Source organism: Mauremys mutica, chromosome 9 (genome assembly GCF_020497125.1).
Source record: "Mauremys mutica isolate MM-2020 ecotype Southern chromosome 9, ASM2049712v1, whole genome shotgun sequence".
Lineage (NCBI taxonomy): Eukaryota > Metazoa > Chordata > Testudines > Geoemydidae > Mauremys > Mauremys mutica.
This window is the reverse complement of record NC_059080.1, coordinates 48,674,799-48,686,866: the sequence shown is the minus strand read 5'-3', so window position 1 is coordinate 48,686,866 and position 12,068 is coordinate 48,674,799. Positions and strand designations below refer to the sequence as shown.

At 44.3% G+C, this 12,068-nt stretch overlaps 1 protein-coding gene across 4 annotated transcripts in view; it reads right to left on the bottom strand.

Annotated features, from left to right (window-relative positions):
- Positions 1–3,320, bottom strand: part of ANO7 (anoctamin 7) — a 30,548-nt gene extending 27,228 nt beyond the window's left edge. The window contains exons 1-2 of one of the 4 annotated variants that reach the window (XM_045030165.1): positions 3,050–3,320; positions 1,763–1,947 (exon numbers count right to left, since the gene is read on the bottom strand). The gene's annotated coding sequence lies outside the window, so the exon portion shown is untranslated. The other 3 variants (XM_045030162.1, XM_045030164.1, XM_045030163.1) reach the window with 3 other exon arrangements.
- Positions 3,321–12,068: the final 8,748 nt, after the last annotated feature.

Sequence of the window (12,068 nt, the reverse complement as noted above, 5' to 3'; positions counted from 1 at the left end):
AATTGCTAGTCACTTTTCTGAAAACCTTGGTCATGTCCATGCTGGGGAAAAAGCCCCACGTCAGAAGGCTTACTAACAAATCCTGTGTTGAACGTGACTTGGCACAGGGGCAGTCATATTTAAAAACATGTTAACTGACTCTGGTTAACTCAGTCATGGTCAACTATAGGAAAGAGAAGCAGAAGGAAATCAAAAGCTATTGGATTTTACCTTAGCCAAGTACTCCGACCTAGAGGGTCCATATGGTTTACATTGCCATTTTAATGTTTTTTTCACCCCAAATCATAGTGAGCCAAGAATGAGCAACTAAGGGGTTAGAAAGCAATAAAAGTTTCTTGGGCTCATATGCAATAGACCAATATAATGTACCAGTCTGAGCTTATGTGAGAAACACTAAACTAAAATAGCGACACTAAGCTAATGGCTCTCTGCCTTTACATGAGTAGAATTTGGGGTGCAGATGGGTTGCAGGCTGGGGTTCACAGAACTTTCCTTCACTCTCCGGATTTCAAAACCAAGGTATATTTGCATTACCCCAAGTAAAATCTGATTGCAGCCATGTCTCAGCTGTGTTGCCAGCTATCAGTACATTTATGGATTGTCCTTTTAAGAAATTTGAAAATTGCCTGCCAGTCCCCCCAACAAATGGCATGCTGGATGCAAACAGCATGATAGTCCAGGAAATGATTCTGTCTCCTTCCTCTGTTGTGCTGGATTCTCAGCTGTGCAATAGATTAAGGTTGAGATCAGATACACACTGGTAACTCTCCAGCAGGAAAGCTTCCTTTTAATTAGAAGAACCTGGTGGAAGGATCTTGGGAAGAGTGATTGGAGTCTGCAAATAAGGACAAGTTCCAATCACAAGCAGAAGCTGGACAAAAAGCAAACAACAAAATCTGAGAAGTGCTGATTTAAGGCTTAGCTTGGCAAAGCCTCCTCAGGAAAGCGCATGCCTGGTTCCATTCCAGTGCCCAAATTCCCTAGGCACCTTTGAACATGCTAGCCTAAGTCTCCAAACCATGGGCCAAATTCAGCCCTGGCTTACACCCCTCGCAGCTTTCAGAAGTCAAATGGAACTGTAAGTGCAGAACATGGACCCAATATGAGTACTGCTATATTTTAATCAGCATTGAAGGTTTTTGGATTGTGGAAGAGGGGAAATCAGCAAGAATGTAAAATCCTAACAGTAAAGAAGATGGAGCCTTGGTAAAATATATGAAGATTTTCAGGAAATATTTTTCCCTGGAAGTTTGCAACTCCATACAGTTCAGGGGCAAAATGTTTCCTTGGAAGTTCCTACTTGCATTCAGCTCTACATCCAGCCAGTCCTCAACCACGCTGGCTGTGTGTGGAGCCAAGGCGTACGTGTGTCTTATGAGTTGATTAAATTAGTAGTAGTGGAATGACACGTTCCTAGTATAGTTCGCTATGCTAGACAGCTATTTCAGAGCAGTCTCACAGTAAACTCTGCCCACGTAGTAAAACTACCAGCTAATCCCCACAACTGTGAGGTATTAACCCCATGTTAGAGCTGGGGAGCCTACGAGAGAGTTGCAGGGATTGGACACACAGCAAACCAGTGACAGAGCCAAATCAGCACTCCCAAGTAACCCAGCACCATTCACATTCTTTTAGCCTCTCTGTTGCAGCATACACTGCTCCCTCCAAGAAGCAGGATTCCTGCCCCAGCCTTACAGAGACGCGGCCAGCATGAACAGGAACAGTCTCTATGCTTTCATGAAGTCCTGTCCTTCTACTGTACCTGATACTGGGGTTTATTGCAGCTGGAAAGCCCTCCTAGCCAGTGTTCAGACTCCAGACGTTAGCTCCATGCTGACAGTTTGCACTCAAGTAATCCTGCTGTGTTCCAAGTGCAAGCAAGACCATAAAGGGTCCTTCTAGGTTACTGTCCAAAGCTTCGCTCTCCCTCTGCGTCCCCTGGAATTTCTAGAGACAGGGAAACGGTCTCACTTCATCTCCACTTGGTTGCTTTTAAACGTCAGTTTATGGCTGCTTCCTGTCTTGGGAAACGCCAGTCAGTGAGTGTGCTTAAGACCAAGAAATGGAGATAAAGCAGTGGAAACAGCAGGTTTATAATCACTTCCCTGCTTATTGTCTCTAGCAGGCCCTGCCTTTGTTTGAGATGGGGGTGTGGATTTGCATGTCCCTGCACAAATTAGCATAGCCACATTTAAATAAAGCTTTGATGATAAAAATTTAAAGAGCCAATACCAGAAGGGAATGCGGAACAATCCTGGTATTTCTGCCCTCAAGCTGATCTGGCTGTGTGTGTCTTGGCCAGGTTAAAGATTTCAAGTCATGTTGTGCTTCTCTAGCATGCAGGTGTGTCGAGAGCATCACTGTGCAGCACCACAGTGGGGCTTAGCCTCAGGGTGCCGCCACAATACATGTAATAAAAATAGTGGGAAAGGGCTATATTAGGAAGACACTATTTATTCATTATTATTAATTCTATCTGGGGAGAGGATAGGACAAAAAAAAAGCTGGTATCATCCCAAATCAATTTCTCCTCAGGTCTTTGCTGAAATGTGACAACTACGATAAAAGCAGCCACCACGGAAGCACTGAGAAAGACCCAAGTTTGCAGGTGTGGGAGTTACTAGACAGCTGAGATTCCCAGTTGCCGAAGAATAGAGCATAGGAGGCAAACCCTCTGAAAAGCAAGAATCCAGGAGTAGCCCAGCTGAGTGCTGGATTCCCCCATTCACACTGAGACAACTTCCATTGGCAAGAACAGAGATCAGCACCCCAAGAAGGGAGTTAGACATGAAGGCTTTAGGCCAGTTCTACATACATACACGGCCCCCCTAATCAATGTACTATCAGCACCTCAATACACCCGTGAGGCAGGGCAGTGCTATTATCTCCATTTTACAGATAGTCTCTCTCTGACTCAGTCCCTAAGTGGCTTGTCCAGATTCAAACAGTAAAACTGGCAGAGCTGGGATTAAGCTCAACTCGACTTCCAGTCCAGTGTCTTAACCACAAGCCCAGCCTTCCACCCTGCTCAGTGCAATCAGAACCTTACCTCTTCCTGCTGTCCTACTGGCAAGTTCTGATGTTGTCATCTGTGATATCATAATGCAGGGGGAAATGAAACATGCCATTAATGAAACCGTCAAAGCACAATTTGAACTCATCTCTCACAAATCAGAGTGCGGGAAGCTTTTGCAAATCCAAGGCTGCTCATGGTAAAATCAACTGGTGTCATCAGATCGAGCAATATTAGGTCCATAGATCCAGACTGCCTTCTTCTGCAGAAAAGGAACACAGGAGGGGGCCAAGAAAACATGAGGAACTTTATTTTGGAGCATTTTCACCAGATCACTTTACTACGGAAGCAGGATTTGCCTCTCACTAGGAAACGAGCAGGGGATGCTCTCCAGAATATACAGTTCCCCGGAGATCTGCGTGGACCTTGGGGGGGAGGTTAAAGCCATCCATGCAAAGCCCGTGACAAGTTCTGGCTGTCCCTTACTGGCTGTTCCATGCTGCCAGGGAGTCAGTATCACATCCTCAGGGATTCCTTGGTCTGCTGTTGCCCTTGGTGCACCCCACCACCACCCCAGAATGAATTCCCACTGCATGAAGGGGCTCTGTTAAAAGTTAAAATGGCCTTCAAACTGAACACAGCAAGTCTAGATACAGTGTATGACAGAGGAATAGTCTGCAGGCAATCAGAGAATCATCATATCCATTCATGGCTATGCCAACGTATCTCACGACTTGTCAAGGATATTACCTTGTCTGTTTTCAGTGTGTGAAATACCACAAGCTTCAGCATTTTATTCATATTTATGCAGTACCACAGGTAGGTAGAGAGACTTACAGATGAGTAAAAAAGCCAGGTCCCCGTCCCCACCCCCACCTTCACTGGACACAGCCCAAAGAGCAGGGGAACGGGTGGCTTATGGGAAGGGATAAGAGTGATGATAGTAAAATCAAGATATGCTTTTTGGTGTCTACATGGCTTGTTAGTGCCTCTTATAATTTGTAATATAAGCTAGTATAATTTAAGGTAAGAGTGGAGGGTTAGTTCCAGAAGGCTACATGGAAGGAGAGAGTCTTGAAGAGGGGAATTATCTCCATTTGTTGATATCCTCAGGTGGATGGTACTGGATGAGTGGGACATATGCTTGCAGTGAGTTCTTGACAAGGATGGAGACAATGCATGTTGATTGGTAGGGAGCAGTGCAGAGTGATATAACAGGGCACCTAGCTGCTGAGAATTGGAGTTGTCATCTTAATTCTGCTCACACATGAAAATGAACCTAGTACTCTCACCCTTGTCCTCATGTAGGCACATCATAAAGCTGCCCTGCAGTTTCTGGCCTTAGGACTGGACAATGGTGGGCGAACCTCAAGTCCTGTCCTCTTCTGCAATAGACCACACCTGTATCTGTGGACAGTTTGCATAGCACTGCAATACCACAAGCCCCTCATCAATTAAAAATTCCACATCTCCAAGAGGAGTTTAAAGCTTATCTTGAAGTGATGTTAGGGCTCAGGAATGCTAAGTTGCCAGCACCAAATCTTGTTCCGCTCAAAGCAGACAGGGCACAAACAGGAGCTTCCTCATGTTGCTCCACCAATGTACTTCACCACTCATCCTGGAAAGGGGTGACCAGTCTCCATAGCCACTCACAGCTGGCCACTGAGACCATTAGAAGCTGCCAGTGAATACCACTTACAATCATGGAATTGGATGGCTATGCAGGCCTGCTAAAGGGACAGAGCCATGCATCTCATTTCATGGGTTCAAATCCTCTTCAGGTTAGTATTAGCCAGATATTACTGTAAATGTTAAATATGTTACATTTTCATACACGCAACTTCACACTTTTTCTCCTCACTTCTTCAAACAAGCTCTTTCCTGTGGCCCCTTGTACATGGGAAGAGCTTCCCATAAACCCCTGCAAAGTTACCTCATTAGCCCCCTTTCAAATTCCTCCTTAAAACTCTCCTCTGCTGTGTTGCCTACAAAAAACTGATAACCGTGTGCTGTGACCAGCATTGTCTCACTGTCCACTTGTGCTCCCTCAGCTGTCTGTCGCCACCTGTTGCCCCTTGGCTTAGATCATAAGCTGTATGAGGCAAGTACTTTTTTGTTCTGTTTGTACAGCCCAGTGGGGCTCTGGACTGTGACTGAGGGTGCTGCTGCAATACAAATAATAGTTGTTCAGTTGCCTTTGGGACGGGAGCTAGTGGTCTCAGCCCATTTCTCAATGGGTTCTGTTAAAGAAAGCCACCATCACAATCAGCATCCTTGTTTGCAGCCTCAGTAGAGGAAAATCACAGGAGTGACTGTCCGCAATGAGTTATCTCCCCTTCTGGGCTTAGAACAATTGGGGCTTTGATATTAAAAACACTTACCATTCTTACTGGTTTTATCAATGCTTGTGTGCATGGAGCCCACAAGAGAAATGCATTACAAATAGTGAAGGGATTGGTAGATAGAAGCATTGTTAAAGATACACCCACATAGTCAGAATTCAGTCACAAGTATATTGGAGAACAGGTCATTCCCATGTATAGTATATTTCTCACAGCCCGTGCCTTGCACCAATTAGCACAAATTCAATTTCCACACTGACCTGCCTCAGGCTGTGTCTACTTCACTGAATTTTACTGGTGAGAGATAAGTTATATAAATATTTTTACATGTATTGTACAATACATTAATATACGGTAACTAATTGGTTTCACAGTAAGACTCGAAGAAGTTAAATTTACCAGATCAGATATTCAATACACTAGGGTAAACATAGGCGTATCTGAAAGACAAAGCCACGTCTCTGTATTTAATAGGAACCAGGATGTGATTCATGATGCTTTCTGAGTGAAAATATTGACAGGTGCAGAATGTCACCAAGTTCTTTCCTTGCTGATCAAGAAACTGAAAGCAGCTTGGAGCAAGTAGTACAGAGCTTACTGTCTGGCTCACATATTCAGTTAACTCTTTGCTCACCTGGGGTTTGACTGTCCTCTTATTTTGGATTTTTAACTCACAGGCCCTGTTTAAAAATAAACCCCACTCCAACCAGAAAATCCAGTTTCTGGCTAAGTGAAAACCAGTTTGGGCCACACTGTGCCCCCTGGTACACTCATGCAGCCCTATTGCCTTCAGTGACCATTTAAAAGCTTGTGCATAAGATCGGTGGGGTTGCAGAATTGCAAATGAGGTACCAGTCGGTTCTGGTTTGATAAGTTCTCACTACTGGTGACAACTAGCCGTGAATTAAGAGACTGAAAACATCAAACACTTTTCTGGATGGGGTAAAGGAACCTGTGATGAAATACATGGTTGTTTGCAAGATGCTCAGATACTATGATGGTGAGAGATGTACAAATGTCTAGATAGCAAAAGAAGACAGTACTAAATAATATCTCTCTCTTCCATAACTCTTTCCTTCCATAGATCTCCAGTGCTTTACAAAGGTCAGATCATTATCCAGCTGGAGAAGCCGAACAGAGAGGCAAAAGCAATGAGGAGTCCAGTGGCACATTAAAGACTAACAGATTTATTTGGGCATAAACTTTCGCGAGTAAAAAACCCCACTTCTTCAGATGCATGGAGTGAAAATTACAGATACAAGCATAAATATACTGGTACATGAAGAGGAGGGAGTTATCTTATAAGTGGAGAACCAGTGCTGACATGGCCATAGAGAGGCAAGAAGCTTGTGTGAAGACAGCCAGCAGGCTAGCTGCAGAGGTACTATTATTTTTTAGATTATAAAAATAGATTACAACAATGCAGTCAGAACCAAGGCCGTTGCATGGGGTACTGTACAAACACAGTAAGAGACAGTCCCTGCCCCAACAAACTAATTTATCTAGATTGGTGGTTCTCAATATTTTCCATCCTGGGACCTCCCCCACCTACTTGGGACCTAGCCAGAAACCCTTCCTATTCTGCAGTTGGGAAGAGTGTGGTGGTCATAACCTCTAACCTGTTTGTGACCCCTAGATTGAGAAACCCCATTCTAGTTATATTTCACATTTTAAATGTAAGAGGAACTAACAGTGTGTGTTACAATTAGATACTTCATGATCTTCACCATGGTAACCCTCATCCTTCAAGCCCCACATCCTTTGTTTATTGGTGACCCCTGTTGTGTCATGTCAAACCAACTGTAAGTCTCTTGGGGCAAGAACCTGCCTCATGTACAGAACACCACCAGCACTCCTGCCACTGCATGCCCATCATCATTATGAGCAAGCCATATGGCACCGGGGCAGGATTCCTTTGTGTGTGGCTTCTACAAAAGAGAACTCCTGTGCACAGTCTATGACAAGCTTGCTCAACTTTGCTAATGAAAAGATTGTGTGGCAGCTAATAGAAGGTTCACTGAGGGTCAGAGCAGAACAGCGCTGTGTTCCTTGAAATCCAAGTGAGTGATGGCTGCTCTGTATTTGGCCCCATAATTTTTTAAACTAGAAGGATTTACCATCCAGTTTCCAACAAACAATTTTGTGTTTCCTGGGTTCTAAAGTAATCAGAAAGTAGACACTTAAAGGAACAACGTCACTTACTTTTCAGGGCCATATGACCAAACCATAAATATTACTCATGTGATGGCTCTAAGCAAAGACATTGAGCAACAGCTCAAACAATAGTTTGCAGAGAAAGTGACCATGAGATGGTAAAGTTCAGCATCCTGACAAAAGGAGAGTAGCAAAATATGGACCCTGGACTTCAGAAAAGCAGACTTTGACTCCGTCAGGGAACTGATGGTCAGGATCCCCTGGGAAGCTAATATGAGGGGGCAAGGAGTCCAGGAGAACTGGCTATATTTTAAAGAAGCCTTATTGATGGCGCAGGGACAAACCATTCCGAAGTGCAGAAAGAATAGTAAATATGGCAGGCGACCAGCGTGGCTAACAGTGAAATCTTCGGTGAGCTTAAACTCAAAAAGGAAGCTTACAAGAAGTGGAAATTTGGACAGATGACTAGGGAGGAATATAAAAATATTACTAGAGCATGCAGGGGTGTAATCAGGAAGGCCAAGGCACAACTGGAGTTGCAGAAGGCAAGGGATGTGAAGGGTAACAAGAAGGGTTTCTACAGGTACGTTAGCAACAAGAAGGTGGTCAGGGAAAGTGTGGAACCCTTACTGAATGGCAACCTAGTGACAGATGATGTGGAAAAGCTGAAGTACTCAATGCTTTTTTTGCATCCGTCTTCAGACAAGGTCAGCTCCCAGACTGCTGAACTGGGCAACACGGTATGGGGAGGAGGTGAGCAGCCCTCAGAAAGAACAGGTTAAGGACTATTTGGAAAAGCTGGACATGCACAAGTCCATGGGTCCAGATCTAATGCATGCAAGGGTGCTGAGGGAGTTGGCTGATGTGAATGCAGAGCCATTGGCCATTATCTTTGAAAACTTGTGGTGATCAGGGGAGGTCCTGGACGATTGGAAAAAGGCAAACATAGTGGCCATATTTAAAAAAGTGAAGAAAGAGAACCCAGGGAACTACAGACTGGTCAGCCTCACTTCAGTCCCCGGCAAAATAATGGAGCAGGTCCTCAAGGAATCCATTTTGAAGCACTTGGAGGAGAGGAAGGTGATCAGGAACAGTCAACATGTCTGACCAACCTGATTGCATTCTATGAGATAACTGTCTCTGTGGATATGTGATATAGCTTGACTTTAGCAAAGCTTTTGATATGGTCTCCCACAGTATTCTTGCCAGTAAGTTAAAAAATTATAGATTGGATGAATGGACTATAAGGTGGATAGAAAGCTGGCTAGATTGTCAGGTTCAACAGGTAGTGATCAACGGCTTGATGTCTAGCTGGCAAGCGGGTCGGTCCTGGGGTTGGATTTGTTCAATATCTTTATTAATGGTCTGGATGATGGGATGAATTGCACCCTCAGCAAGTTTGCAGATGACACACAGCTGGGGGGGAGAGGTAGATACGCTGGAGGGTAGGGATAGGATCCAGAGTGACCTAGACAAATTGGAGGATTGGGCCAAAAGAAATCTGATGAGGTTCAACAAGGACAAGTGCAGAGTCCTACACTTAGGAAGGAAGAATCCCATGCACCATTACAGGTTGGGGACCGGCTGGCTAAGCAGCAGTTCTGCAGAAAAGGATCTGAGGATTACAGTGAACAAGAAGCTGGATATGAGTAAGCAGTGTGCTCTCATTTCTAAGAAAGTCAATGGCATATTGGGCTGTATTAGTAGGATCATTGCCAGCAGATCAAGGGAAGTGATTATTCCCCTCTATTTGACACTGGTGAGGTCACACCTGGATTATTGCGTCCAGTTTTGGTCCCCTCACTACAGAAGGGATGTGGACAAATTGGAGAGAGTCCAGCAGACGGCAACAAAAATGATTAGGAGGCTGGGGCACATGACTTACGAGGAGAGGCTGAGGAAACTGGTGTTATTTAGTCTGCAGAAGAGAAGAGTGAGGGGGGATTTGATAGCAGCCTTCAACTACCTGAACGGGTTCCCACAGAGGATGGAGCTAGGCTGTTCTCAGTGGTGACAGATGACAGAACAAGGAGCAATGGTCTCAAGTTGCAGTGGGGGAGGTCCAGGTTGGACAATAGGAAACACTATTTCACTAGGAGGGTGGTGAAGCACTGGAATAGGTTACCTAGGGAGGTGGTGGAATCTCCATCCTTAGAGGTTTTTAAGGCCCGGCTTGACAAAGCCTTGGCTGGGATGATTTAGTTGGTGTTGGTCCTAGGGGATTGGACTAGATGACCTCCTGGGGTCTCTTCCAACCCTAATATTCTATGATTCTATGACAGAGGCAGCCTATAGGAATAAAGCTCTCAGATGTGGTACCCTCCTGTGGAAAAAGGTTTTGAAAATACCTGCTTATCTGAAGAATCTTTAGGCACAAGAAAGAAGAGATCTCTCTGGCAGTAATGGTTTAGCAATATCCAAAGAGTGGGGTGAACTCTACCTGAGGTAGTGAAATCCCCTATCCCCCTTTACTAGGTATGATTCACTAATGGAGAGCACCTTCTTACTCTAGACTCTTCTTTGAAGTTTCCTTCAGCTGAGTATTGTGTCCAATTCTGGGTGCCACGCTTTGGGAAAGAAGTGGATAAACTGAAGTGTGTCAAGAGAGCAGCACAAACAATAAAACGTTTAGTAAACCTGGACTATCAGAAAAAGTTTTTTAAAATAGGCATGTTTAGTTTTAAGAAAAGAAGACTGGAGGGGTGGGAGGGCTGACAGTCTTCAAATGTGTAAAGGGCTGTTATAAAGAGGACAGGGATCAATCGTTCTCCATGTCCACTGAAGGTAGGACAAGAAGTAAGAGGCTTAATCTGCAGCAATGGATATTTAGGTTAGAAACTGCGAAAACCTTTCCAACTCTCAGGGTAGTTAAGCTCTGGAACAGGCTTCCAAGGGAGGTTGTGAAATCCCCGTCACCGGAGGCTTTTAAGAACAGGTTTGACAAACACCTGTCAGGAATGGTCTAGATATACATGTTCCTGCCTCAGCACACGGGGTTGGACTTGATCACTTTTAAATCCCTTTCAGCCCCACATTTCTATGATTCTTAGATTACATCAGGCTGTCACCTTCAGCATTTTGTAGCAACCTGGCAGAAATACCCAGACTGAAGAATCGGCGTTAAGAATCCTTCTGAAGTCCTGAATGTCATAGAGGAGGAAGGCTATACCCACACCTTTGAGACTGACTCAGGAAGTCACCCAGGAATCAGCACCAGTTGAACTGAAATCCTTTGCTCCAGAGCTTTGCTCTTATTCATACACATATGGATGACATTTCTGCTATGAAAAGGAAGGTGGAAGCAGTAGGAAACTGCCAGCTTTGGGAGTTATAGCTCCATGTGATTTGGAGGGTTCTGCATTAGGGTATGGTGCTACAGTCACCCAAATTAACAAGGACAGTGCAGTTCTGTGCCACAGAGTAGACTACCTCAAAACCAAAGGAGAGGAGGAGATATTTTTGCTTGGCTGGCATACTGGAGAACATGGCATCAGGAACTTTGCAACTTCGTTGTTGCTGGATGTTTCAAAACTTTGCTTGAAGCAATGGGTCCACTGGATCCCATTATTTGGTGTCACCTAGAAGACTTCCTGATGGTAACTGTGCTGCCAAGACTTCTTCTAGGATTGGTTACGTGTAAAGTTTAGAACATGAGGATTTACATTCTGAGTATGCTAAGGAGAATACAGAATCTGGAGAACATTTTCTTATTGTATAAGTGCATTATTCAAACAATGGAAAAGTGTAATGGTAAAATCCCAACTGCATTAGATAGTGAGGTACCAGGCCAAACAAAAACAGAATACAGAATGGTATGTACACAATACAGTGCCCTCTGAATTCCACTCCTCATCCTAGCTTTAGCAAATGATGGGCTCCAATACCACAACAGTGGATATGGTATACAAACCAAAGTAGGGTGAATGTTGAAGATGCCTTTACTTTAAAGAAGACTATCCTTCTCGTGGATCTCCGAATGCCTCAGCATAGCAGGGAGTTGCCATATTTACTGTAAGCTATATTTTGTTATGGCTAATTCTGGGGAAGTCATGAGGCAAATTAAGTCACAAATGTGTGGGAAATAATGTAAGGCACAGATTTAGGCCTCCTTAGATTCAAAAGTCAAATTCATAGTCCCTCCCACCCTAATCCAGACACTAGCTTCTAGCTCCTTCCCCAATCACCTACTCACAGTGGTAGCATGTAACAGTTATCACTTCCCATCACCATAACAGTGTGTGGACCGGCAGTTCATCCATCTGCTCGCACACACACATCCTACTTAGCTCAGTCTTTTGTTTTATATTGAGAATGTTTTTAAACGCAGGTTTTTAAGCAATATTCCAACCGATGAGTGCTTATCTCAAAAAGAATCAGAAAAGATGGAAACTCTGGACAAGGGTAGGAGTGTTAACACAGTTCAGTGCCTGTAAAGGATTGTCACCCCCATCTCCCCCACTACAAAAACTGAAGTTCTATTCACGGGTTGTTACTGACTTGAAGACTTTTCACTCCTGTTTACCAACATGGTTACTTGATTCTGAGACGCAAGAGACAGC